We start from the raw sequence: 7,958 nt of genomic DNA, 5'->3' as shown, positions 1-7,958 counted from the left end.
GGAAAGGAGCAGGTGTGTGTGTGTGAGGAAAGGAGCAGGTGTGTGTGAGGAAAGGAGCAGGTGTGTGTGTGAGGAAAGGAGCAGGTGTGTGTGTGAGGAAAGGAGCAGGTGTGTGTGAGGAAAGGAGCAGGTGTGTGTGAGGAAAGGAGCAGGTGTGTGTGTGAGGAAAGGAGCAGGTGTGTGTGTGTGGAAAGGAGCAGGTGTGTGTGTGAGGAAAGGAGCAGGTGTGTGTGAGGAAAGGAGCAGTGTGTGTGTGAGGAAAGGAGCAGGTGTGTGTGAGGAAAGGAGCAGGTGTGTGTGTGTGGAAAGGAGCAGGTGTGTGTGAGAGGAAAGGAGCAGGTGTGTGTGAGGAAAGGAGCAGGTGTGTGTGTGTGGAAAGGAGCAGGTGTGTGTGTGAGGAAAGGAGCAGGTGTGTGTGAGAGGAAAGGAGCAGGTGTGTGTGAGGAAAGGAGCAGGTGTGTGTGTGAGGAAAGGAGCAGGTGTGTGTGTGAGGAAAGGAGCAGGTGTGTGTGAGGAAAGGAGCAGGTGTGTGTGTGAGGAAAGGAGCAGGTGTGTGTGAGGAAAGGAGCAGGTGTGTGTGTGAGGAAAGGAGCAGGTGTGTGTGAGAGGAAAGGAGCAGGTGTGTGTGAGGAAAGGAGCAGGTGTGTGTGTGAGGAAAGGAGCAGGTGTGTGTGTGGAAAGGAGCAGGTGTGTGTGTGTGGAAAGGAGCAGGTGTGTGTGAGAGGAAAGGAGCAGGTGTGTGTGAGAGGAAAGGAGCAGGTGTGTGTGTGTGGAAAGGAGCAGGTGTGTGTGAGAGGAAAGGAGCAGGTGTGTGTGAGGAAAGGAGCAGGTGTGTGTGTGTGGAAAGGAGCAGGTGTGTGTGAGAGGAAAGGAGCAGGTGTGTGTGAGAGGAAAGGAGCAGGTGTGTGTGTGTGGAAAGGAGCAGGTGTGTGTGAGAGGAAAGGAGCAGGTGTGTGTGTGAGGAAAGGAGCAGGTGTGTGTGTGAGGAAAGGAGCAGGTGTGTGTGTGAGGAAAGGAGCAGTGTGTGTGTGAGGAAAGGAGCAGGTGTGTGTGTGAGGAAAGGAGCAGGTGTGTGTGAGAGGAAAGGAGCAGGTGTGTGTGTGAGGAAAGGAGCAGGTGTGTGTGTGAGGAAAGGAGCAGGTGTGTGTGTGAGGAAAGGAGCAGGTGTGTGTGTGAGGAAAGGAGCAGGTGTGTGTGTGAGGAAAGGAGCAGGTGTGTGTGAGGAAAGGAGCAGGTGTGTGTGAGGAAAGGAGCAGGTGTGTGTGTGAGGAAAGGAGCAGGTGTGTGTGAGAGGAAAGGAGCAGGTGTGTGTGTGAGGAAAGGAGCAGGTGTGTGTGAGGAAAGGAGCAGGTGTGTGTGTGAGGAAAGGAGCAGGTGTGTGTGAGAGGAAAGGAGCAGGTGTGTGTGTGTGTGGAAAGGAGCAGGTGTGTGTGTGTGGAAAGGAGCAGGTGTGTGTGAGAGGAAAGGAGCAGGTGTGTGTGAGAGGAAAGGAGCAGGTGTGTGTGAGGAAAGGAGCAGGTGTGTGTGTGTGGAAAGGAGCAGGTGTGTGTGAGGAAAGGAGCAGGTGTGTGTGAGGAAAGGAGCAGGTGTGTGTGAGGAAAGGAGCAGGTGTGTGTGAGGAAAGGAGCAGGTGTGTGTGTGAGGAAAGGAGCAGGTGTGTGTGTGAGGAAAGGAGCAGGTGTGTGTGAGGAAAGGAGCAGGTGTGTGTGTGTGGAAAGGAGCAGGTGTGTGTGTGTGGAAAGGAGCAGGTGTGTGTGAGGAAAGGAGCAGGTGTGTGTGTGGAAAGGAGCAGGTGTGTGTGAGGAAAGGAGCAGGTGTGTGTGTGGAAAGGAGCAGGTGTGTGTGTGTGGAAAGGAGCAGGTGTGTGTGAGGAAAGGAGCAGGTGTGTGTGAGGAAAGGAGCAGGTGTGTGTGAGGAAAGGAGCAGGTGTGTGTGTGGAAAGGAGCAGGTGTGTGTGTGTGGAAAGGAGCAGGTGTGTGTGAGGAAAGGAGCAGGTGTGTGTGTGAGGAAAGGAGCAGGTGTGTGTGAGGAAAGGAGCAGGTGTGTGTGAGGAAAGGAGCAGGTGTGTGTGTGTGGAAAGGAGCAGGTGTGTGTGTGAGGAAAGGAGCAGGTGTGTGTGAGGAAAGGAGCAGGTGTGTGTGAGGAAAGGAGCAGGTGTGTGTGTGTGGAAAGGAGCAGGTGTGTGTGAGGAAAGGAGCAGGTGTGTGTGTGAGGAAAGGAGCAGGTGTGTGTGTGTGGAAAGGAGCAGGTGTGTGTGTGAGGAAAGGAGCAGGTGTGTGTGTGTGGAAAGGAGCAGGTGTGTGTGTGTGGAAAGGAGCAGGTGTGTGTGTGAGGAAAGGAGCAGGTGTGTGTGAGGAAAGGAGCAGGTGTGTGTGAGGAAAGGAGCAGGTGTGTGTGTGTGGAAAGGAGCAGGTGTGTGTGTGTGAGGAAAGGAGCAGGTGTGTGTGTGTGGAAAGGAGCAGGTGTGTGTGAGGAAAGGAGCAGGTGTGTGTGTGTGGAAGGAGCAGGTGTGTGTGTGAGGAAAGGAGCAGGTGTGTGTGTGGAAAGGAGCAGGTGTGTGTGTGTGAGGAAAGGAGCAGGTGTGTGTGTGTGGAAAGGAGCAGGTGTGTGTGTGTGAGGAAAGGAGCAGGTGTGTGTGTGGAAAGGAGCAGGTGTGTGTGTGAGGAAAGGAGCAGGTGTGTGTGTGAGGAAAGGAGCAGGTGTGTGTGAGGAAAGGAGCAGGTGTGTGTGAGAGGAAAGGAGCAGGTGTGTGTGTGAGGAAAGGAGCAGGTGTGTGTGTGGAAAGGAGCAGGTGTGTGTGTGAGGAAAGGAGCAGGTGTGTGTGTGGAAAGGAGCAGGTGTGTGTGAGGAAAGGAGCAGGTGTGTGTGTGAGGAAAGGAGCAGGTGTGTGTGAGGAAAGGAGCAGGTGTGTGTGTGTGAGGAAAGGAGCAGGTGTGTGTGTGTGGAAAGGAGCAGGTGTGTGTGAGGAAAGGAGCAGGTGTGTGTGTGTGGAAAGGAGCAGGTGTGTGTGTGTGAGGAAAGGAGCAGGTGTGTGTGTGTGAGGAAAGGAGCAGGTGTGTGTGTGTGGAAAGGAGCAGGTGTGTGTGTGGAAAGGAGCAGGTGTGTGTGTGGAAAGGAGCAGGTGTGTGTGTGGAAAGGAGCAGGTGTGTGTGAGGAAAGGAGCAGGTGTGTGTGTGAGGAAAGGAGCAGGTGTGTGTGTGGAAAGGAGCAGGTGTGTGTGTGAGGAAAGGAGCAGGTGTGTGTGTGTGGAAAGGAGCAGGTGTGTGTGAGGAAAGGAGCAGGTGTGTGTGTGAGGAAAGGAGCAGGTGTGTGTGTGGAAAGGAGCAGGTGTGTGTGAGAGGAAAGGAGCAGGTGTGTGTGAGGAAAGGAGCAGGTGTGTGTGAGGAAAGGAGCAGGTGTGTGTGAGGAAAGGAGCAGGTGTGTGTGTGGAAAGGAGCAGGTGTGTGTGTGGAAAGGAGCAGGTGTGTGTGTGGAAAGGAGCAGGTGTGTGTGTGTGGAAAGGAGCAGGTGTGTGTGTGGAAAGGAGCAGGTGTGTGTGTGAGGAAAGGAGCAGGTGTGTGTGAGGAAAGGAGCAGGTGTGTGTGTGTGGAAAGGAGCAGGTGTGTGTGAGGAAAGGAGCAGGTGTGTGTGTGAGGAAAGGAGCAGGTGTGTGTGAGGAAAGGAGCAGGTGTGTGTGTGTGAGGAAAGGAGCAGGTGTGTGTGTGTGGAAAGGAGCAGGTGTGTGTGAGGAAAGGAGCAGGTGTGTGTGTGAGGAAAGGAGCAGGTGTGTGTGTGAGGAAAGGAGCAGGTGTGTGTGTGTGGAAAGGAGCAGGTGTGTGTGAGGAAAGGAGCAGGTGTGTGTGTGAGGAAAGGAGCAGGTGTGTGTGTGTGGAAAGGAGCAGGTGTGTGTGTGAGGAAAGGAGCAGGTGTGTGTGAGGAAAGGAGCAGGTGTGTGTGTGAGGAAAGGAGCAGGTGTGTGTGAGGAAAGGAGCAGGTGTGTGTGAGGAAAGGAGCAGGGTGTGTGTGAGGAAAGGAGCAGGTGTGTGTGTGTGGAAAGGAGCAGGTGTGTGTGAGAGGAAAGGAGCAGGTGTGTGTGTGAGGAAAGGAGCAGGTGTGTGTGTGTGGAAAGGAGCAGGTGTGTGTGAGAGGAAAGGAGCAGGTGTGTGTGAGGAAAGGAGCAGGTGTGTGTGTGAGGAAAGGAGCAGGTGTGTGTGTGTGGAAAGGAGCAGGTGTGTGTGAGGAAAGGAGCAGGTGTGTGTGTGAGGAAAGGAGCAGGTGTGTGTGAGGAAAGGAGCAGGTGTGTGTGTGTGGAAAGGAGCAGGTGTGTGTGAGAGGAAAGGAGCAGGTGTGTGTGAGGAAAGGAGCAGGTGTGTGTGTGTGGAAAGGAGCAGGTGTGTGTGAGGAAAGGAGCAGGTGTGTGTGTGTGGAAAGGAGCAGGTGTGTGTGAGAGGAAAGGAGCAGGTGTGTGTGAGGAAAGGAGCAGGTGTGTGTGAGGAAAGGAGCAGGTGTGTGTGTGTGGAAAGGAGCAGGTGTGTGTGAGAGGAAAGGAGCAGGTGTGTGTGAGGAAAGGAGCAGGTGTGTGTGAGAGGAAAGGAGCAGGTGTGTGTGTGAGGAAAGGAGCAGGTGTGTGTGAGGAAAGGAGCAGGTGTGTGTGTGTGGAAAGGAGCAGGTGTGTGTGTGGAAAGGAGCAGGTGTGTGTGTGGAAAGGAGCAGGTGTGTGTGAGGAAAGGAGCAGGTGTGTGTGTGTGGAAAGGAGCAGGTGTGTGTGTGAGGAAAGGAGCAGGTGTGTGTGTGAGGAAAGGAGCAGGTGTGTGTGTGAGGAAAGGAGCAGGTGTGTGTGAGAGGAAAGGAGCAGGTGTGTGTGTGTGTGGAAAGGAGCAGGTGTGTGTGTGTGGAAAGGAGCAGGTGTGTGTGAGAGGAAAGGAGCAGGTGTGTGTGAGAGGAAAGGAGCAGGTGTGTGGTGTGGAAAGGAGCAGGTGTGTGTGAGGAAAGGAGCAGGTGTGTGTGTGAGGAAAGGAGCAGGTGTGTGTGAGGAAAGGAGCAGGTGTGTGTGAGGAAAGGAGCAGGTGTGTGTGTGTGGAAAGGAGCAGGTGTGTGTGTGGAAAGGAGCAGGTGTGTGTGAGGAAAGGAGCAGGTGTGTGTGTGAGGAAAGGAGCAGGTGTGTGTGTGAGGAAAGGAGCAGGTGTGTGTGAGGAAAGGAGCAGGTGTGTGTGTGTGGAAAGGAGCAGGTGTGTGTGTGTGGAAAGGAGCAGGTGTGTGTGTGAGGAAAGGAGCAGGTGTGTGTGAGGAAAGGAGCAGGTGTGTGTGAGGAAAGGAGCAGGTGTGTGTGTGTGGAAAGGAGCAGGTGTGTGTGAGGAAAGGAGCAGGTGTGTGTGTGAGGAAAGGAGCAGGTGTGTGTGTGTGGAAAGGAGCAGGTGTGTGTGAGGAAAGGAGCAGGTGTGTGTGAGAGGAAAGGAGCAGGTGTGTGTGAGGAAAGGAGCAGGTGTGTGTGAGGAAAGGAGCAGGTGTGTGTGTGAGGAAAGGAGCAGGTGTGTGTGAGGAAAGGAGCAGGTGTGTGTGTGAGGAAAGGAGCAGGTGTGTGTGTGGAAAGGAGCAGGTGTGTGTGTGAGGAAAGGAGCAGGTGTGTGTGTGAGGAAAGGAGCAGGTGTGTGTGTGGAAAGGAGCAGGTGTGTGTGAGGAAAGGAGCAGGTGTGTGTGAGGAAAGGAGCAGGTGTGTGTGAGGAAAGGAGCAGGTGTGTGTGTGAGGAAAGGAGCAGGTGTGTGTGTGGAAAGGAGCAGGTGTGTGTGAGAGGAAAGGAGCAGGTGTGTGTGAGAGGAAAGGAGCAGGTGTGTGTGTGGAAAGGAGCAGGTGTGTGTGAGAGGAAAGGAGCAGGTGTGTGTGAGAGGAAAGGAGCAGGTGTGTGTGAGGAAAGGAGCAGGTGTGTGTGTGTGGAAAGGAGCAGGTGTGTGTGTGTGAGGAAAGGAGCAGGTGTGTGTGTGAGGAAAGGAGCAGGTGTGTGTGTGTGTGGAAAGGAGCAGGTGTGTGTGTGGAAAGGAGCAGGTGTGTGTGAGGAAAGGAGCAGGTGTGTGTGTGAGGAAAGGAGCAGGTGTGTGTGTGGAAAGGAGCAGGTGTGTGTGTGAGGAAAGGAGCAGGTGTGTGTGAGGAAAGGAGCAGGTGTGTGTGAGGAAAGGAGCAGGTGTGTGTGTGGAAAGGAGCAGGTGTGTGTGTGGAAAGGAGCAGGTGTGTGTGTGGAAAGGAGCAGGTGTGTGTGTGGAAAGGAGCAGGTGTGTGTGTGAGGAAAGGAGCAGGTGTGTGTGAGGAAAGGAGCAGGTGTGTGTGTGTGGAAAGGAGCAGGTGTGTGTGTGGGAAAGGAGCAGGTGTGTGTGAGGAAAGGAGCAGGTGTGTGTGTGAGGAAAGGAGCAGGTGTGTGTGAGGAAAGGAGCAGGTGTGTGTGAGGAAAGGAGCAGGTGTGTGTGTGTGGAAAGGAGCAGGTGTGTGTGTGGAAAGGAGCAGGTGTGTGTGTGAGGAAAGGAGCAGGTGTGTGTGTGAGGAAAGGAGCAGGTGTGTGTGAGGAAAGGAGCAGGTGTGTGTGTGAGGAAAGGAGCAGGTGTGTGTGAGGAAAGGAGCAGGTGTGTGTGTGTGGAAAGGAGCAGGTGTGTGTGTGGAAAGGAGCAGGTGTGTGTGAGGAAAGGAGCAGGTGTGTGTGAGGAAAGGAGCAGGTGTGTGTGTGAGGAAAGGAGCAGGTGTGTGTGTGTGGAAAGGAGCAGGTGTGTGTGTGGAAAGGAGCAGGTGTGTGTGTGAGGAAAGGAGCAGGTGTGTGTGAGGAAAGGAGCAGGTGTGTGTGTGAGGAAAGGAGCAGGTGTGTGTGTGTGAGGAAAGGAGCAGGTGTGTGTGTGTGGAAAGGAGCAGGTGTGTGTGAGGAAAGGAGCAGGTGTGTGTGTGAGGAAAGGAGCAGGTGTGTGTGAGGAAAGGAGCAGGTGTGTGGTGTGAGGAAAGGAGCAGGTGTGTGTGTGTGGAAAGGAGCAGGTGTGTGTGTGAGGAAAGGAGCAGGTGTGTGTGAGGAAAGGAGCAGGTGTGTGTGTGTGAGGAAAGGAGCAGGTGTGTGTGTGTGGAAAGGAGCAGGTGTGTGTGAGGAAAGGAGCAGGTGTGTGTGTGTGGAAAGGAGCAGGTGTGTGTGTGTGAGGAAAGGAGCAGGTGTGTGTGTGTGGAAAGGAGCAGGTGTGTGTGTGTGAGGAAAGGAGCAGGTGTGTGTGTGTGAGGAAAGGAGCAGGTGTGTGTGTGTGGAAAGGAGCAGGTGTGTGTGTGGAAAGGAGCAGGTGTGTGTGTGGAAAGGAGCAGGTGTGTGTGTGGAAAGGAGCAGGTGTGTGTGAGGAAAGGAGCAGGTGTGTGTGTGAGGAAAGGAGCAGGTGTGTGTGTGGAAAGGAGCAGGTGTGTGTGAGAGGAAAGGAGCAGGTGTGTGTGAGGAAAGGAGCAGGTGTGTGTGAGGAAAGGAGCAGGTGTGTGTGAGGAAAGGAGCAGGTGTGTGTGTGGAAAGGAGCAGGTGTGTGTGTGGAAAGGAGCAGGTGTGTGTGTGGAAAGGAGCAGGTGTGTGTGTGTGGAAAGGAGCAGGTGTGTGTGTGGAAAGGAGCAGGTGTGTGTGTGAGGAAAGGAGCAGGTGTGTGTGAGGAAAGGAGCAGGTGTGTGTGTGTGGAAAGGAGCAGGTGTGTGTGTGAGGAAAGGAGCAGGTGTGTGTGAGGAAAGGAGCAGGTGTGTGTGAGGAAAGGAGCAGGTGTGTGTGTGTGAGGAAAGGAGCAGGTGTGTGTGTGTGGAAAGGAGCAGGTGTGTGTGAGGAAAGGAGCAGGTGTGTGTGTGAGGAAAGGAGCAGGTGTGTGTGAGGAAAGGAGCAGGTGTGTGTGTGAGGAAAGGAGCAGGTGTGTGTGTGTGGAAAGGAGCAGGTGTGTGTGTGAGGAAAGGAGCAGGTGTGTGTGTGAGGAAAGGAGCAGGTGTGTGTGAGGAAAGG

The 7,958-nt window shown here is 54.3% G+C and overlaps 1 protein-coding gene across 1 annotated transcript in view; it reads right to left on the bottom strand.

Annotated features, from left to right (window-relative positions):
• LOC306774778 (uncharacterized protein) overlaps positions 1 to 7,958 on the bottom strand; it is a gene marked incomplete at its 5' end in the record, with an annotated part of 61,080 nt that overhangs the window by 2,048 nt on the left and 51,074 nt on the right. The gene's annotated exons all lie outside the window — the stretch shown is intronic.

This window comes from Telmatherina bonti (genome assembly GCF_933228915.1).
Source record: "Telmatherina bonti genome assembly, chromosome: 1".
In the NCBI taxonomy this organism is placed as follows: domain Eukaryota; kingdom Metazoa; phylum Chordata; class Actinopteri; order Atheriniformes; family Telmatherinidae; genus Telmatherina; species Telmatherina bonti.
Note: the sequence above shows the minus strand (reverse complement) of the source record. Positions and strands in the feature narration are given on the sequence as shown.